Source organism: Salvelinus sp. IW2-2015, linkage group LG8 (assembly GCF_002910315.2).
Source record: "Salvelinus sp. IW2-2015 linkage group LG8, ASM291031v2, whole genome shotgun sequence".
Taxonomy (NCBI): Eukaryota; Metazoa; Chordata; class Actinopteri; order Salmoniformes; family Salmonidae; genus Salvelinus; species Salvelinus sp. IW2-2015.
This window is the reverse complement of record NC_036848.1, coordinates 22,510,997-22,530,099: the sequence shown is the minus strand read 5'-3', so window position 1 is coordinate 22,530,099 and position 19,103 is coordinate 22,510,997.

Genomic DNA, 19,103 nt, shown 5'->3' with positions numbered 1-19,103 from the left:
GATATAGAGGGGCCTGGAGGCCAGCCATCCAGACGTTGAAGTTAGGTTCAATATAGGTTCTGAATGAAAGGTGAAAAGGTATTTTCCTTATGTTTAAAATACATATTTTCCAGGACGATGAAACGGCATCTTTTCCGAGGGTTAATAAATATGTTTTTTTATGGATGTTGGAATCAGGTTCATTTTCATCTCTGAATAAAAGTGAGATTTTTTTTTTTACGGATGTTGAAAATACATGTTTTAATACATGTTTGAAAATACAATGTTGAAATCAGGCTAGTTTTTGGTCCTGAGTGAAAATTGAAAATAAGTCATTAATAGACGTCTATGTTAGGGCCAAATCAAGGCCGGTCCAGACCGCACCAAATCTGAATCAAACATAAACGTCTACGATTGGTCTGGACCGTACCAAAAACCAATGTCCGTGGATGTGGTTGTCAATGCAAATTGTTCGGGTGGCCATTCTATGAGTTGTTCAGCAGTCCTACGGCTTGGGAGTAGAAGCTGTTTAGGAGCCATTTGGACCTAGACTTGGCGCTCCGTACCGCTTGCCGTGTCGTAGCAGAGAGGACACTCCATGACTTGCGTAGCTGGAGTCTTTGACAATTTTTTGGGCCTTCCTCTGACACCGCCTAGTATATAGGTCCTGAATGGCAGGAAGCTTGGCCCCAGTGATGTACTGGGCCGTACGCACTACCCTCAATAGTGCCTTGAGGTTGGATGCCGAGCAGTTGCCATACCAGGCGATGATGCATCCGGTCAGGATGCTCTCGATGGTGCAGCTGTATGACTTTTGAGGATCTGAGGACCCATGCCAAATCTTTTCAGTCTCATGAGGGGGAATAGGTTTTGTCGTGCCCTCTTCACGACTGTCTTGGTGTGCTTGGACCATGTTAATTTGTCCAAGGAACTTGAAGCTCTCAACTTGCTCCACTACTGCCCCGTCGATGAGAATGAGGGCGTGCTTGGTCCTCCTTTTCTTGTAGTCCACAATCATCTACTTAGTCTAGATCACAATGGGGGAGAGGTTGTTGTCCTGGCACCACACGGCCAGGTCTCTGACCTCCTCCTTATATGCTGTCTCGTTGTTGTTGGTGATCAGACTGTTCTGTCATCGGCAAACTTAATGATGGTGTTGGAATCGTGCCTGGCCGTGCAGTCATGAGTACAGGAGGGGACTGAGTACGCACCCCTGAGGGGCCCCCGTGTTGAGGATCAGTGTGGCGGATGTGTTGTTACCTACCCTTACCACCTGGGGGCGGCCCGTCAGGAAGTCCAGGATCCAGTTGCAGAGGCAGGTGTTTAGTCCCAGGGTCCTTAGCTTAGTGATGAGCTTTGAGGCCACTATGGTGTTGAACGCTGAGCTGTAGTCAATGAATAGCCTTCTCACATAAGTGTTCCTTTTGTCCAGGTGTGAAAGGGCAGTGTGGAGTGCAATAGAGATTGCATCATCTGTGGATCTGTTGGGGCGGTATGCAAATTGGAGTGGGTCTAGGGTTTCTGGGATAATGGTGTTGATGTGAGCCATGGCCAGCCTTTCAAAGCACTTCATGGCTACAGACGTGAGTGCCATGGGTCGGTAGTCATTTAGGCAGGTTACCTTAGTGTTCTTGGGCACAGGGACTATGGTGGTCTGCTTGAAACATATTGGTATTACAGACTCCGACAGGGAGAGTTTGAAAATGTCAGTGAAGACACTTGCCAGTTGGTCAGCAGATGCTCAGAGTACACGTCCTGGTAATCCGTCTGGCCCTGCGGCCTTGTGAATGTTGACCTGTTTAAAGGTCTTACTCACATCGGCTGTGGAGAGTGTGATCACAGTCGTCCGGAACAGCTGATGCTCTCATGCATGTTTCAGTGTTGCTTGCCTCGAAGCGAGCATAGAAGTAATTTAGCTTGTCTGGTAGGCTTGTGTAACGGGGCAGCTCGGCTGTGCTTCCCTTTGTAGTCTGTAATAGTTTGCAAGCCCTGGCACATCCGATGAGCGTCGGAGCCGGTGTAGTACGATTCGATCTAAGTCCTGTATTGACGCATTGCCTGTTTGATGGTTCTTCGGAGGGCATAGTGGGATTTCTTATAAGCTTCCGGGTTAGAGTCCCGCTCCTTTAGCTCAGTGCGGATGTTACCAGTAATCCATGGCTTCTGATTGGTGTATGTACGTACCGTCACTGTGGGGACTACGTCATTGATGCACTTATTAATGAAGCCAGTGACTGATGTGGTGTACTCCTCAATGCCATCGAAATAATCACGGAATGTATTCCAGTCTGTGCTAGCAACACAGTCCTGTAGCTTAGCATCAAATCAAATCAAGTTTATTTTATATAGCCCTTCGTACATCAGCTAATATCTCGAAGTGCTGTACAGAAACCCAGCCTAAAACCCCAAACAGCAAGCAATGCAGGTGTAGAAGCACGGTGGCTAAGAAAAACTCCATAGAAAGGCCAAAACCTAGGAAGAAACCTAGAGAGGAACCAGGCTATGAGGGGTGGCCAGTCCTCTTCTGGCTGTGCCGGGTGGAGATTATAACAGAACATGGCCAAGATGTTCAAAATGTTCATAAGTGACAAGCATGGTCAAATAATAATCAGGAATAAATGTCAGTTGGCTTTTCATAGCCGATCATTAAGAGTTGAAAGCAGCAGGTCTGGGACAGGTAGGGGTTCATAACCGCAGGCAGAACAGTTGAAACTGGAACAGCAGCAAGGCCAGGTGAACTGGGGACAGCAAGGAGTCATCATGCCCGGTAGTCCTGACGTATGGTCCTAGGGCTCAGGTCCTCCGAGAGAGAGAAGGAAAGAGAGAAGGAGAGAATTAGAGAGAGCCAAGATTTTCAAAATGTTCATAAATGACAAGCATGGTCAAATAATAATCAGGAATAAATGTCAGTTGGCTTTTCATAGCCGATCATTAAGAGTTGAAAGCAGCAGGTCTGGGACAGGTAGGGGTTCCATAACCGCAGGCAGAACAGTTGAAACTGGAACAGCAGCAAGGCCAGGTGAACCTGGGGCCGGCAAGGAGTCATCATGCCCGGTAGTCCTGACGTATGGTCCTAGGGCTCAGGTTCTCCGAGAGAGAGAAAGAAAGAGAGAAGGAGAGAATTAGAGAGAGCATACTTAAATTCACACAGGACACTGGATAAGACAGGAGAAGTACTCCAGATATAACCAACTGACCCTAGCCCCCCGACACATAAACTACACAGCATCTGTGTCATCTGACCACTTCTTTATTGACCGAGTCACTGGTGCTTCCTGCTTTAGTTTTTGCTTGTAAGCAGGAATCAGGAGGATAGAATTAGGGTCAGATTTGCCAAATAGTGGGCGAGGGAGAGCTTTGTATGCGTCTCTGTGTGTGGAGTAAAGGTGGTCCAGAGTTTTTACCCTCTGGTTGCACATTTAAAATGTTGATAGAAATTAGGTAAAACAGATTTAAGTTTCCCTGCATTATAGTCCTCGGCCACTAGGAGCGCCACCTCTGGATGAGTGTTTCCCTGTTTGCTTATGGCGGTATACAGCTCATTGAGTGCGGTCTTAGTGCCAGCATCGGTTTGTGGTGGTATGTAGACAGCTACGAAAAATACAGATGAAAACTCACTAGGTAGATATTGTGGTCTATAGCTTATCATGAGATACCCTACCTCAGGCGCGCAAAACCTCGAGACGTCCTTGGATATCGTGCACCAGCTGTTGTTTACAAATATACATAGACCAGAGGTTGCTGTTCTATCCTGCTGATACAGTGTATTACCCTCCAGCTGTATGTTATTCATGTCGTCGTTCAGCCACGACTCGGTGAAACATAAGATATTACAGTGTCCCGTTYGTAYGATATACGTGATTTTAGTTCATACAATTTATTATCCAGCGATTGTACGTTGACCAATAGTACCGATGGTAAAGGCAGATTAGCCACTCGTCGGCGGATCCTCACAAGGCACCCCGATCTCTTTCCGCAATATCTATTCCGTCTCTTTCTCCTGCAAATGACAGGGATGAGGGTCTGTTCGGGTGTCTGGAGTCAATCCCTCTCATCACTCATTAAAGAACAATTATTCGTCCAGTTCAATGTGAGTAATCACTGTTCTGATTTCTAGAAGCCCTTTTCGGTCATAAGACACGGTGGCAGAAACATTATGTACAAAATAAGTTACAAATAATGCGAAAAAACATACACAATAGCACAATTGGTTARGGGATCCTAAAACGCCAGTCATCTCCTTCGGCGCTATTGGTGGAAAAAGTACTCAAATTTCATACTTGAGTAAAAGTAAAAATACCTTAATAGAAAATGACTCAAGTTAAAGTGAAAGTCACCCATTACTACTTGAGTAAAAGTCTAAAAGTATTTGGTTTTAAATATACTTAAGTATCAAAAGTAAATGTAATTGCTAAAACATACTTAAGTATCAAAAGTAAAAGTATGAATAATAAAAAAGTCCTTATATTTAGCAAACCAGACGGCACAATTGTTTTATTTTTATTTATTTACGAATAGCTAGGGTCACACTCCAACACTCAAACATAATTTAAGAACAAAACTTTTGTGTTTAGTGAGTCCGCCATGTCAGAGGCAGTAGGGATGACCAGGGATGTTCTCTTGATAAGTGTGCGAATTGGACAATTTTCTGTCCTGCATTCAAAATATAACGAATACTTTTGAGCGTCAGGGAAAATGTATGGAGTAAAAAGTACAATATGATCTTTAGGAATGTAGTGAAGTAAAATAAAAATTTGTCAAAAATATAAATAGGAAAGTAAAGTACAGATAACCCCAAAAACTACTTAAGTAGTACTTTAAAGTATTTTTACATTAAGTACTTTACACCACTAGAGTTATCGCGAGACTATTTGAAATGTGTTTACACAGCAGGAAATGCGGAAATATTTTATTTTTCACTATGATCAGCTCCTCAAAAATGTAGGCTACAAACTTTAAACCACTGATCATGACAATGGGGTGAAACTCCTGGACATCAGTTGTGATTATCCATTCCATATTGTGCATTTTACTTTGACCTGGCCTGTTTTATGGATATGTTGTTTGTTAACATGACAGACCATTTTTTACTCGTTTGAGCGACATTTAGGTTAGGCTATTTGATCGGAAAACCTGCATGATATAAAAAGTGTCAGTCTCGTTACATTGTCATACATTTTATCTTCAGCCTGTAGGTTACAGAAAAAGCCACATACTCTTTCTACCATATCCTATATCTGCTACATGATTTATGTTAGATTCTTTTTTGAACAGAATGCTGGTGGAGCACTGCAGAGATGAGTCTTTCCAATAGCTCCCTGGTGAGGCATGCTAGGAATGGACCAGCAAAATATTTTGCACTTACTGCCTTTGACAAAGTGAGCACTGCTTATCAAAAGGCTACATCAGAGCTCACCTAAAAAGCCTATATGCCACTGGTTGAGAGAAATTGTCCTTTTTTGGGGCAGAATTATATGAGGTTTTATGTGTTGTTGTTGGAGGTGTGTCTTGGTCAGTTTAGCTTAGAAAATGCCGTCCTTGTCAGTCTACCACCATAGGCGGACGCCTAATCCTGAGCTGGCCATGCTGGAGGCCTGTCCTGGTGAAACCACTGATATCAGATAACTTGGCAAATGCTCCAACATTCTCTTCTATACGCAGTTTCTTGATATTTTTTTAAGTGAGCTTTGTTTGGTCATTTTATTTGTTTTTGCTTATTATTATAATAACAATAATTATTATTATTGTCAACATACTTTATATCCCTTTTCCACCCCCTCCCTACTGCTTGCTATGAATTCTATCTGATGGTGCATGTTCTGGCCCCTATAGTTGGTTTTGAGTTCCTTTAGGCTATTGTGTAAATCCATAGTTGACCGCTTGGAGGCCACTGTCCTGTGTTGATGTGTGTTGTTCGTTAAATGTGCTAAACCCTGTGGAAGAAGAACTGTTACATTCCAAAATGGTGAAAGGCACAATGTGGAGCTGCAGACGTTATCAAACTCCATCCTACTTGCTGTCATTTTGTAGAAGCATTGTCTGTAAGTAAAATTAATCATAACATATTTGGCATTCAATTCATGATGATATTTTGTATGGATTATCGTTTTAATGAGATGTATAAATGTTCTTGATRGCCACATGGATATCTGTTCAGTGCAATTTATCTTGTCATGTTTTGGGGAATTATTTACATCCAATTTCATGCATAATGTTGCATATGTCTGTGTTTATGAACATAGTATTCAGCTAGCATACAATAAGTCGTACTTATTGTTCTTTTCTTTCTATATTTCAGTCTTTCAGTCACTAGTACTGTACCTACGAAGCTGTGGCAATAAATCATCCAACACTACAGTGGCTGTACCGGGTTTATCTATCTGCTAAGCTTAAGAAGGGGACTATTTTTGCGAGGGCAGAATAGTAACAGTGATTGCATCCTCTGGTGGACAAGATATCCAGTTGGCTCTACTCTTTTGCACACYTCCGTAGCAAGATGTCAGCTCCGGAACGTTAGGGCCTTGCAACCAGGTCAGGAGTGTTCTTATTCATCTAAGTCATCAAGACGCTCCTGCAAGTCTACAGCAAGCTTGACTGCATTAGAAGCTTGTGRCAAGGCAGCACTAGCAAGAGCATCATACCCCCAGAGAGAAATAGAGGTGAAGGTTAAGAAAGCCCATCTTAAAGTGGAGGAACCCATCTGGAGGCCACATTAGAGGCTCTTCAGCATGAAAAGGAGGCAGAAGCAGCATTAGCTGGAGCTAAGGTGTTTGAAGCAGCAGTGGATGCAGCTGAACAGTTGTCTGGGGTAGACAGCAAACAAGGCTCARCCCACCATTCCCTTGAGAGGACTGACAGGTATGTACAAGACCAGCAAGCCTACATGAACTGCCATCAGCCACAAACACACAAGGAGGTTCACAGCTAGATGTCAATGTTGAATATCCATCCCCAGTTGGTTACCTCCAGCCACACAGCCCCTATCCCTCCCACAGCAAGCCAGCCCAGAGATCCCACCCACTACCATTTACTCTCTCTCATGCCAGAACTAACACCGAAGCACCAGCCACCTCAGTACTCCAAAAGACTCACTGTATGCCAAGACCTACTTATAGGCTCTGCACCAGGCGCTACACAGATGATGACAGCCAGCCACCTGGTGTAGAACGACATGAGTCCAGTGAGGCCCATCCTGATCGTGCTGGTGTTGCTGACCTGAAGGTTACCTACCCGGTCTGTCCTACATGGACACTGCAAGAGGCATCAGTCCTATCCTGGAAAAGCTTCCCTTCAGCCTACAGTAGAAGTGGATATCACAGGGGACCAGACACAAACAACAGCAAGGTGACAGCTTCTCATTCTTCTCCAGTGTAATCCGTGCTGAAGCAAAGATGAGGAATGACCCAAGCTTCATCACTTCCACTTCCGGCCAACTATCATCTAAAGGAGAGAAATTCTCAATGAGAACGGCATGAGCCCCTGTCACAGTGCACAAGACAAAAGTGGACAATGCCATCCAGAAAGATGCATCTAAGATGGATGATCCTAACAAACAGTGCCCCATCCACAAAAAGCCCTTCTGCCCTTCCCTCTGCTAAATTGTAGAGGATTTCGGGATAAACTCCTTGAAGAGAGGAAAACTTTCCTCAAAGAGAACTCTGTATGCTTTTGGTGTGTCTCCTCAACCGCACAACAGGTGAAGAACTGTAAAGCCGTCATCCAGTGTTCAGAGTGTGGAAGCAACAGACACATTTCAGCTCTTCACGCGGATCCTGTCCCTTGGGCTCAGAAAGAAGCCCTCAGCTCCTCCACACAGGATGGCAGGGAGGAATACGAGTCTCCCTCCTCTCCAGTTGCCACTTCCACCTGCACCGAGGTCTGTGGGGACAACGCCCAGGGAAAATCTTGCTCCAAGATCTGTCTTGTTAATGTCTACCCAGAGGGTCAGCCTGAGAAGATAAAAACATACGCCAAGCTCGACGACCAAAGTAATAAATACTTAGCCAGATGAGCCTTCTTCAAGATGTTCAACGTAGCCGTCGATGCCTCACCTTACACCCTCAAAACGTGTGCAGGCATCTCAGAGACCATGTGCCGGAGAGCAAGAGGCTTCATTGTGGAATCAGCTGATGGAAAGGCCTGTTTACCTCTTCCCACACCCATTGAGTGCAATGAGCTTCCGAACAATAGGGAAGAAATCCCTACAGCAGATGCTGCAAGGTACCACCGTCAAGTTCTTAGACACCAAGACCTTTCCCAGCAGAGATTCAAAGGTGAGAAAGGTTGAAGTCAAGACAGCAAGAGAGTGGTCAAGCAAGACCTTCCTGCATCCAGTCTCAGAGACTATCTTACTCCTCTCTCCTGAGACTGACAAGTAACATTGAAGTTCTAACCTGCATGGTCTTAATGGTGGCATCCTTACAGATACCAGTCAGGGAGTGTTCTGGCCCCTGTAGTTGAGTTTGAGTTCCTTTAGGCTATCGTGGAATTCCAATGTTGACCACATGGAGGCCACTGTCCTGTGTTGATGTGTGTTGTTCGTTAAATGTGCTAAACCCTGTAGAAGAAGAACTGTGTCACGCCCTGACCAGAGTTTGCTTTGTATGTTTTATGTTTTGGTTGGTCAGGGTGTGATCTGTGTGGGCATTCTATGTTGTTTGTCTGGTTTGTCTATTTCTGTGTTTGGCCTGATATGGTTCTCAATCAGAGACGGGTGTTTTGCGTTGTCTCTGATTGGGAACCATATTTAGATAGCCTGTTTTGTATTGTGGGTTGTGGGTTGTTGTCTATGTCTATACGTTGGTTGCTTGTGTCTGCACTTTCGTTTTATAGCGTCACGTTCGTTTCGTTGTTTTTGTAAGTTTGTCAAGTGTTCTTCGTTTCTTCTTTATTAAACAGAAGAATGTATTCAAACCACGCTGCACTTTGGTCCGATCCTTACTCCTCCTCAGACGAGGAGGATTACGACGTTCGTGACAAACTGTTACATTCCAAAATGGTGAAAGTCACACTGTGGAGCTGCAGACGTTATCAAACTCCATCCTACTTGCTATCATTTTGTAGAAGCATTGTCTGTAAGTAAAATTWATCATATTTGGCATTCAATTCATGATGATATTTTGTATTGATTGTCGTTTTAATGATCTTTATGGATCTTCTTGATTGCCACATGGATATCTGTTCAGCGCATTTGATCTTGTCATGTTTTGGGGAATCATTTACATCTGATTTAATGCATAAGGCTGCATATTCCTGTGTTTATGAACATGTATACAAATACATGCTGTGTTATTATTGAGAATTAAGCCTAGTATTCAGCTAGAATACAATAAGTCATACACATTGTTATTTTCTCTTACTGTACCTATGAAGTGGTGGCAATAAATCATCCTTCAACACTACAGTAGCTGTACCGGGTTTATCTATCTGCTAATCTTAAAAAAGGGACTATTTTGCGAGGGCAGAATAGTGCATGTTTAGGCCAGTGCTTGACTTGGATAGAAATAGATGTCGGTACTCATTTTGGGTGCCGGTACTGTTTATATTTACGTGCAGGAATTCCTCAATACTTTTGAGCTAATATTCTATAGGAGCTGCAGGAACTCAAGCAGAAGAACATTTTAGCTGCTGGTACTCAGTTCTGGTGAGCTCCTGCCCAAGTCAAGTGCTGTGTTTAGGTAAAAAGACAAATAATGTTGTGTTTGGAACACTGACAAATATATATCAATCTGATTGGGTGGGCCTGGCTCCCCAGTGGGTGGGCCTGGGTGACAGGTGGGAGATGGACTTATTGTGTAGACCCTCTGCCCTACACACCAACTGCTGGGCCACAACCCATGGACCTTCTTCCTGCTCCCTGGACTGTTATTTATCTATGTTGTGCCTGTATAGTTTGACTGTTGGCTCTTACCATGTAACAACCTGTCTATGGCCCATTTTTGCATAACCGAAGATGGCTGCCCCCATGGTCATATCATAGAGGCCTACTGTTTACATATTAGCGTAGCCACCTAGCATGCTAGCACTTTGTTGGCCACTAATTGTATATCAAATCAAATCAAGTTTGTTTTATATAGCCCTTCGTACATCAGCTAATATCTCAAAGTGCTGTACAGAAACCCAGCCTAAAACCCCAAACAGCAAGCAATGCAGGTGTAGAAGCACGGCGGCTAGGAAAAACTAGAACCCTAGAAAGGCCAAAACCTAGGAAGAAACCTAGAGAGGAACCAGGCTATGAGGGGTGGCCAGTCCTCTTCTGGCTGTGCCTGGTGGAGATTATAACAGAACATGGCCAAGATGTTCAAATGTTCATAAATGACCAGCATTGTCAAATAATAATCAGAAGTAAATGTCAGTTGGCTTTTCATAGCCGATCATTAAGAGTATCTCTACCGCTCCTGCGGTCTCTAGAGTGGAAAACAGCAGGTCTGGGACAGGTAGCACGTCCGGTGGACAGGTCAGGGTTCCATAGCCGCAGGCAGAACAGTTGAAACTGGAACAGCAGCAAGGCCAGGTGGACTGGGGACAGCAAGGAGTCATCATGACCGGTAGTCCTGACGCATGGTCCTGGGGCTCAGGTCCTCCGAGAGAGAGAAAGAAAGAGAGAAGGAGAGAATTAGAGAGAGCATACTTAAATTCACACAGGACACCGGGTAAGACAGTAGAAGTACTCCAGATATAACCAACTGACCCTAGCCCCCGACACATAAACTACTGCAGCATAAATACTGGAGGCTGAGACAGGAGGGGTCAGGAGACACTGTGGCCCCATCCGATGATACCCCGGACAGGGCCAAACAGGAAGGATATAACCCCATCCACTTTGCCAAAGCACAGCCCCCACACCACTATACCAACCAAACTTACCATCCTGAGACAAGGCCGAGTATAGCCCACAAAGATCTCCACCACAGCACAAACCAAAGGGGGCGCCAACCCAGACAGGAAGATCACGTCAGTAACTCAACCCACTCAAGTGACGCACCCCTCCTAGGACGGCATGAAAGAGCACCAGTAAGCCAGTGACTCAGCCCCTGTAATAGGGTTAGAGGCAGAGAATCCCAGTGGAGAGAGGGGAACTCAAACAGCCTATATCACTGTGCTATGCTTCACAGTGTAACCTAGCCTAAAGGGTTGCTGTTATTAAATATATTACTGTGTGCTTGAGCCATATAGCCAATGCTGCTTGCCTAGCCCTGCTAATGCTAGTTACATACCTTGTACTGTATTTAGCCTACGAAACCATGGCCTAGCATGAAGCTCTAGCCCATTGCTAACAGATATTGTATATAGTGTCTGCATTGTGTGCTATGTTTAGTTTGTTAGCGTTGATGCTATCCCTATATGTACAGTATATAGGCCATTGTCCTATACTATATGTACATTATTGCTATATCACTGTTACCATAGCACATTGCTGTCACCTTATTACACTTGTAATATGTTCTTCATTCTTCTCTTCCATAGATACCCTTTCCACTAATTCCCTCTGTAAAGTTTTGTGTGTGTGTGTGTGTGTGTGTGTGTGTGTGTGTGTGTGTGTGTGTGTGTTGTGTGTGTGTGTGTGTGTGTGTGTGTGTGTGTGTGTGTGTGTGTGTGTGTGTGTGTGTGTGTGTGTGTGTGTGTGTGTGTGTGTGTGTGTGCCTGTCTTGAGTGTGAAATAAAGTGTGGATTGTATCCCTGTCTCCTGGCGTTAACAGTCCTGTTACCTGGACTCTGGGAAAGTTGTACATATGCTAAACCAGCACCTCTTTTGGAGACAACCGACCAACAACTCCTTTTCACACTATTCAAATGCAATTGCTAGTAATTATAAGCACATCATACTCATAAGGATCCATCCTTAGTTAAAGCCATAGTCTACTTTTTAATAATTGTAACCATGTGGAGTTATTATTATTATTATTATTATTTGGTGGTTGATCTATTATTTTGAAGTGTGTTATCAACATGATGCCAATGACTGCCATTACACAATGTTTCCAGTAGATGGAGCTAGTATTCTTTGAGCCAGCTCTGCCTTTCTGAATCCGAAAGATTACTCCTGAAATAAGATGAACTGAAATCCCTCTGATACACATTTTCTTAGATCTCATTTCTTTGTGACAACCTGTAATTTTGCTGCTCTGGTTTACGCCCATAAAATATTTGTCAGAAGATTACAAGCTTAGCATGAATCAAATCATCTCTTAATTTTCCCCAAATAGCAGAATCCACAGACAGACATTGGACCATTCAATATGATGTTCCTATATTAAAAGCTGTAATTCAGTCAAATGAAGATGTATTTTTCAGTGAGAAAGCAATGTCACTAATGTGGATTTTGCTCATTGCGGGCTTCATTAAGTTCAGCCCCAAGATACACTTCACAATAAGAAGTGAACCCATGAGAAATTACATGTTTCAGGTAAATATTCTCGTTTTGTTATATTTTACTGGAAAATTAGCTACATGAAATTATTCAAGATGGCACGTCTCAGGGTACTTTTAAAAACATGGGCTCTCCTGGCTTCAGTTCCCCAATTTGGCGTGCACATTTGCCACAGATGGCACAAAATAGGAAATGTGATTTCAGAGAGTTTTTCTGTAATAACCCTTCCCTGCCACCACTGAATAGGTGATTAAACAGTGTGTGTGTGTGTGTGCGCGCACATGTGTATACGTTTGTGAGTATGTGTGTACGTGTGTGTGTGTCAGGAGCAAGTCTTAGTGTGTGACTGTCTGTGCGTGCATGCTTGCCAGAAGAGTGTGCCAGAACCAGTGCCAGCTTTTGCCTGGAATCCATTTACCATCCTTCCTCTCACAGATTGTTGAGTAGCCTAGCACGCAGATGAGACATACAGTCTTCAGGTTGGATTCAATGTAGCCTCTGCCAATTCTCCAACAACCGGATGTTCCGGTTTTCAGGGGATATGGAAAGAGAGTCTGTGACACAACTTCTGCTTTTGGACATTAACGAGGTGACAAGTCCAGTGTGTGGGGGATCTGGTTTCAGGCATTTATTTTACGCCTGCTTTTTACGCCTGCATTAGGACGGATTCAATGGGTCATGTGTAAACAGAACATGGACGCTCTTTAAAATTGCATGTCGATCAATGTAGATGCCAGCATAAGGTCTCACACCTATTGTACCTATTGTAAGATTCTAATTGGCCCTACCTCAAATACCACATACTGCAGAGCTTCGAAAAGGTTATTGCAGTTGACCAGAATTGCACAAGGCATTGACGTTGATGTACAACGCCTAGTGTATGTGTTACGCCCACTCAGAAATACAGTTGAATTGAGACCATGATTATCATGCAGCCTGAGTAGCCAGTGAATGACGTAGGCCTGGGAAATGGTCCCAAGCCAACACTGCTATCACTATTATGCCTTCCCCACCTGAAGACACTGAAGACACACGAGGAACAATAGGAATTGATTGGTTCAGAAAGGATTGGAGCTATTATCTACTGGATGTATGCATGTGTCACGACTTCCGCCGATGTCGGCTCCTCTCCTTGTTCGGGTGGCGTTCGGCGATCGAAGTCACCGGCTTTCTAGCCATCYCCGCTCCATTTCTCATACATGTATGTCCATTTGTTTTGTCTTGTTCCATACACACCTGGTTTTCATTCCTCAATCAATCTACATGTATTTAGTCCTCTGTTCCACATCATGTCTTTGTGTGTAATTGTTTATTGTTACGTGATTATTTTGTCAGGCGCTGCACTTTTGTTATAGACCGTGTTTGTGGCACTAGTATGTTTTATGTGCTGTCGTTGTGGATCGGTATTAAAGTGCGTCTGTTTAATATACTCCGCTCTCCTGCACTTGACTTGGCCTCCCATATACACGCCTAACAGCATGTTCTTCAGCTTTTGCTGTTATCTACTGTACCATAATATGAGACATAAAATTGAAGAGAATTTACACAAAATATACAGGGGCACATATACAATTCAATGAGTTTGTGGAGGTTAAGGAAGTTAGGGGTCCACTAGAGCAGTGGTTCCCAAACTTTTTATAGTCCCGTACCCCTAGCACCAGGGTCAGCGCACTCTCAAATGTTGTTTTTTGCCATCATTTTAAGCCTGCCACACACACACTATACGATACATGTACTAAACATAAGAATGAGTGTGAGTTTTTGTCACAACACGGCTGGTGGGAAGTGACAAAGAGCTCTTACAGGACCAGGGCACAAAAAATAATATGATAATAATCAATCATTTTGCTCTTTATTTAACCATCTTACATATAAAACCTTATTTTTTAATCGAAAATTGTGAATAACTCATCACAGGTTAATGAGAAGGGTGTGCTTGAAAGGATGCACAGAACTCTGCAATGTTGGGTTGTATTGGAGAGAGTCTCAGTCTTAAATCATTTTCCACACACAGTCTGTGCCTGTATTTAGTTTTCATGCTAGTGAGGGCCGAGAATCCACTCTCACCTAGGTAGGTGGTTGCAAAGGGCATCAGTGTCTTAACAGCACGATWTGCAAAGGCAGGATAGTCTAAGCACAGTCCAATCCAGAAATCTGGCAGTGGCTTATGATTAAATTACATTTTCACAGAACCGCTTGTTGCAATTTCGATGAGGCTCTCTTGTTCAGATATCGGTAAGTGGACTGGAGGCAGGGCATGAAAGGGTTAACTAATCTTGTTGATTGTGTCATCCATTTCGGAAAATTACCTGTGTAATTGCGGACCCAACTCACTCAGGTGTTTCGCTATATCACATTTGACATTGTCCGTAAGCTTGAGTTCATTTGCACACAAAAAATCATACAATGATGGAAAGACCTGTGTGTTGTCCTTATTAATGCAGACAGAGAAGAGCTCCAACTTCTTAATCATAGCCTACATTTTGTCCCGGACATTGAATATAGTTGGAGAGAGTCTCTGTAATCCTAGATTCAGATCATTCAGGRGGAAAAAAACATCACCCAAATAGGCCAGTCGTGTGAGAATCTCATCATCAAAATTATGGTTAGTAAAGAAAACTTTAAGCTCATCCCTCAATTTAAAAAAACATGTCAATACATTTCCCCTTGATAACCAGCGTACTGCTGTATGTTGTAAAAGCGTTACATGGTCACTGCCCATATCATTGCATAGTGCAGAAAATACACGAGAGTTCAGGGGCCTTGCTTTAACAAAGTTAAACATTTTCACTGTTGTATCCAAAATGTATTTCAAGCTGTCAGGCATTCCCTTGGCAGCAAGAGCCTCTCGGTGGATGTTGCAGTGTACCCAAGTGGCTGCAGTGTACCCAAGTGGAATCGGGAGCAACTGCTTGCACGAGCGTTACCACTACACTATGTCTCCCTGTCATGGCTTTTGACCCATCAGTACAAATAGCAACATGAGCAGCAGCTATGTTTGGCTACAAACGGACCATTAGTGGAATTCCCGCGAGAAAGTAACGGTTAATGTGATTTGATGTTAATTATTTGACTAGGCTACCTGTATTTGACATTGTGTTGTTATTTCGCTGAACACTAGATTGATTCATTTTATTTTTAGCAGTGAAACGAGGCTACTCAGGCGAGGAATATTCTCACCCAAATGTATAGCCCCGTTGGAAAATATAAATGGACTGTTTGATGATAAAAAATAAAAATTGTGAATCACATTTTTATTTGGCATACCCCCGATGGTATTGCATGCCCCAGTTTGGGAATACCTGCATTAGAGGACACTGTTAAGGTTGCTGTTTTTGGTTCCTAATGTAATGTAGCCTAATATGTGCATTCAGCGCTATTTTCCCCACTGAACGCGTCTATGGTTCACCTTTCTTACTATATACTCTTTTTCTAAAAGCATTTGTCCGTAGAAAACAAAACAGAAAGCCTTTGCATTTTTTGTAACTACTACAAAGTAAGCAGTCAAGACAATTTGACTTGTAATACATGTTGTATGGAAAGGACTTTACATGTGCAGATATTACTCACTACCTTTTAGGGAGGGTGACGATACTCTGTTAACATTGGTTCTAAAAGTGACAACAAGATTAATAGCCATTCAATTGGTTTTGTCTACTCTAGAGTACCCATATACTGTAGCATCCTTCAACTCAAGTTTAATAGTACACACATCCTAGTACACTCCCTGAGAATTTACTGCCCCAGTGTTATGGAGCAGCAGGTGTGTCCGCCTCATCTGAATGCCTTCCTATTACTTCCATCTAATAACTCATCAATGGCCCCTGTGCCCTCCACCATGGTCCATGGTCCTTTGCTCCCTGCGGCTGCCATTTCACTGCCTACCCACTCACCCTCTACGAGATAATGCCTCCCAAACACAGCCGCCAGAGCTAGTTTGACATTGAGGCTACTTAATYTTCATATTTGCGGAATGTTGAGTAAATGGAAATATGACATGCACCATTTATGTTCTAGGCAAATGACATGCAATTTTCATGCAATTATCTGCATTTATTACATTTGAAATTGAATGTGATAAAAAAATATTAAGATGTGGCCTAACGCATGCTCATAGATATACTGAAGATTGGTTACGGAGGAAACGCAGGACAATGGGTATGTGATTTCGTTTTGGATCAGACAGGAGGCTTTCTGTATATATATTKAAAACATTTAAAAGGTCAATTACATTTGTAACATACTAACAAAATTGAGTCACGACTTATACTTATTTGAATTCATATTTATTTTTGGCATTTAGCAGACACTTTTCCTAGAAAAACGATTACATACAAAAAGTGGGGCTGAARAGCTCAAATATATCAAGAACAAAGCCTGTTAAAAGTACTGAAAATCATTAAAGTACATTATGTAAGTGCATTTCATGCACAGACACAAGTGTGGTGCTTTTAGGAAAAGATTCCGATACAGAGGGAACACATGTTTGGTGCTTCACTGCCAAGGAGTTTGGATAGCTTCAGTCTCTATAGTCTAATTGAGCTCATTTCTCGGGTCTCGTGACACAGGCCTCTTTTTCACACACAGCCATGAGCCAAGGCTTGTTGGAACTATGTCAATCTGGAGGCATGCCAAATCAGGTGTGTGTTAATGGGTTATCACCACTGCCTCACTGTCTAGGTTGGCTCAAACCGTATTAGTAACTACTTTGATGCTACACATTGGGAAAGTGGGAAAGGTCAGTTTCCCTACAATCGAAAGCCTCTTGACTTTAACACCAGGAAAAGCACTGTATGAATCCAATCCCTTGTTGTTGTTATTATACATTGGCAGTATGGGACTTGGTCTCAATAATCTAGTGAGACTGTGAACCAACCTTTTCAACTGGCCATTCAACAGCAAATATGTGTCAATTGGCAAAATGCTTTGTGTTACAGTGGCTTTTTGAGTGATCTTCCTATACATTTCCACAGTACAAATACTTTACTGAGTGTATTCACCTACATCTGTGCATGGGGACACACATACATGCAATGCAGTAGATAGTAAATAAAAATGGCATTTATCACACACCCAAAATGTAATTAGGTAGCAATATTAAGATTGAGCAGTCCAGGAGTGGTCTTGTCTTGGCTAAAGGTGTGAAAGACCTGGCTCAGATGTGGTTCACTCTGGGCAAACTGGCTCAGTAAGCAGCGAATGAGGCCACACATGAGTTTCCTGTAACCATCTGGCCAACACAACTCCAATTAAGAGACACCACACTGCAGCCATTTTGTGTCAACCGCTCATTGTTACACTGTACTGTGTTTGGCAGCGGTACAATATCTTAAATAATGACCTGTGAAAATCGGTAAAACCGGTGGGAAATGATAGTTGTGGTCACCTCTGGGAGGAGAGTGTTCTACTACGCTAACATATGGAAATGTTTAAGGTGMTCGTACCATGGATCATTTAGCTATTTGATTTAGAATTTTAGAATCAGTTTAGGAATAAAAAATATTTAATAAAAAAWATATATATATTGAATGTGGCCTTTACTACTATAGCCCATAGAAAAATATAACATACTGTAAATGGCAAACAAGACAGTAAAAAAAGGGAATAAGGTTTGAAGTGTTGATGGGGCCAGCCATAGTTTTAAAACAACATTTGAAAAAGTATGAACTCCTTAATCCGTTTTATTATCCAAAAATGTGACCCGATTCAGGAAACTAGYKATATGTCGCAAGTCACGACTTCACAGGAGAGCTGTTTGAAGGTAAAAAATAAAAAATTTCTTAAAATTTGTTTTTTTTGCGCAGAAATGCCTTCTCGAACATGTGAACTTGAATTTGCCTTAATATTAAACGTGTTTGCCAACTGTAAATACAAATAAAATTGTTAAATTATTATTGGTTTAGCCACAGAAAAAGCACGCAACCTTCTCACTAGCCGTGATTGGCTGAGATAATGAGTAGGCTGGACATCAATCAATCAATCAATCAAATGTATTTATAAAGCCCTTCTTACATCAGCTGATGTCCTAACCGAATGTCAAGTTAATGTGTACTGTTAGCTAGCTAACGTTAGCTGAACACTCTCCACTTTCTGGATGACCGAGTTTTGAAATCAGTGGAATTCGAGTATGATAGCTAAGGAGATGGAGAAAACACCAGTCTGGATTACATCATGCCTGGCATCAGACAGGAGACACTTCCAACCATTATGTATAACGTAAACTCACCCCATTCCGTACAAATGTGCGCAACCGCGACATTCAAACGAGGCTGCAAAGAAAACTAATGGGACTGTAGCGACTGTGTTGACTTCAAAATTGGGGGTGTGAACTGGTAATGGCTCTATAGTATTGGAGAAAATAGTTTAAAAAACTGACCCTCCGTTACATCGTGACGTGTCATACCGTAACGTACAGCACGCGTATAGCAACTATTTCTGTCTTACAATCTCTCTCCACCAGGTGTAGCACTTCTCTCGTCGTTTAAAAACAATAAATGGACAGTGACGGGGGTAAGGGGGATACCTAGTCATTTTTTGCGTCGTCACTGTAAGCGATCATGACTCTCAAAAGACAATGTTTACCTCTGAAGATCACTTTAGCACCGCCCTAAAAACCCGACTAAAATTCGACACAAACCTTCAAATAGGTATGTAATGACACATTATATAAACTCTTTATAGTGGTTTATTTACATTTTAGAGGCGATAAGGTGATACATTGGACAGATCGAGTGAAAAAAAGCAGTTTTCCCAC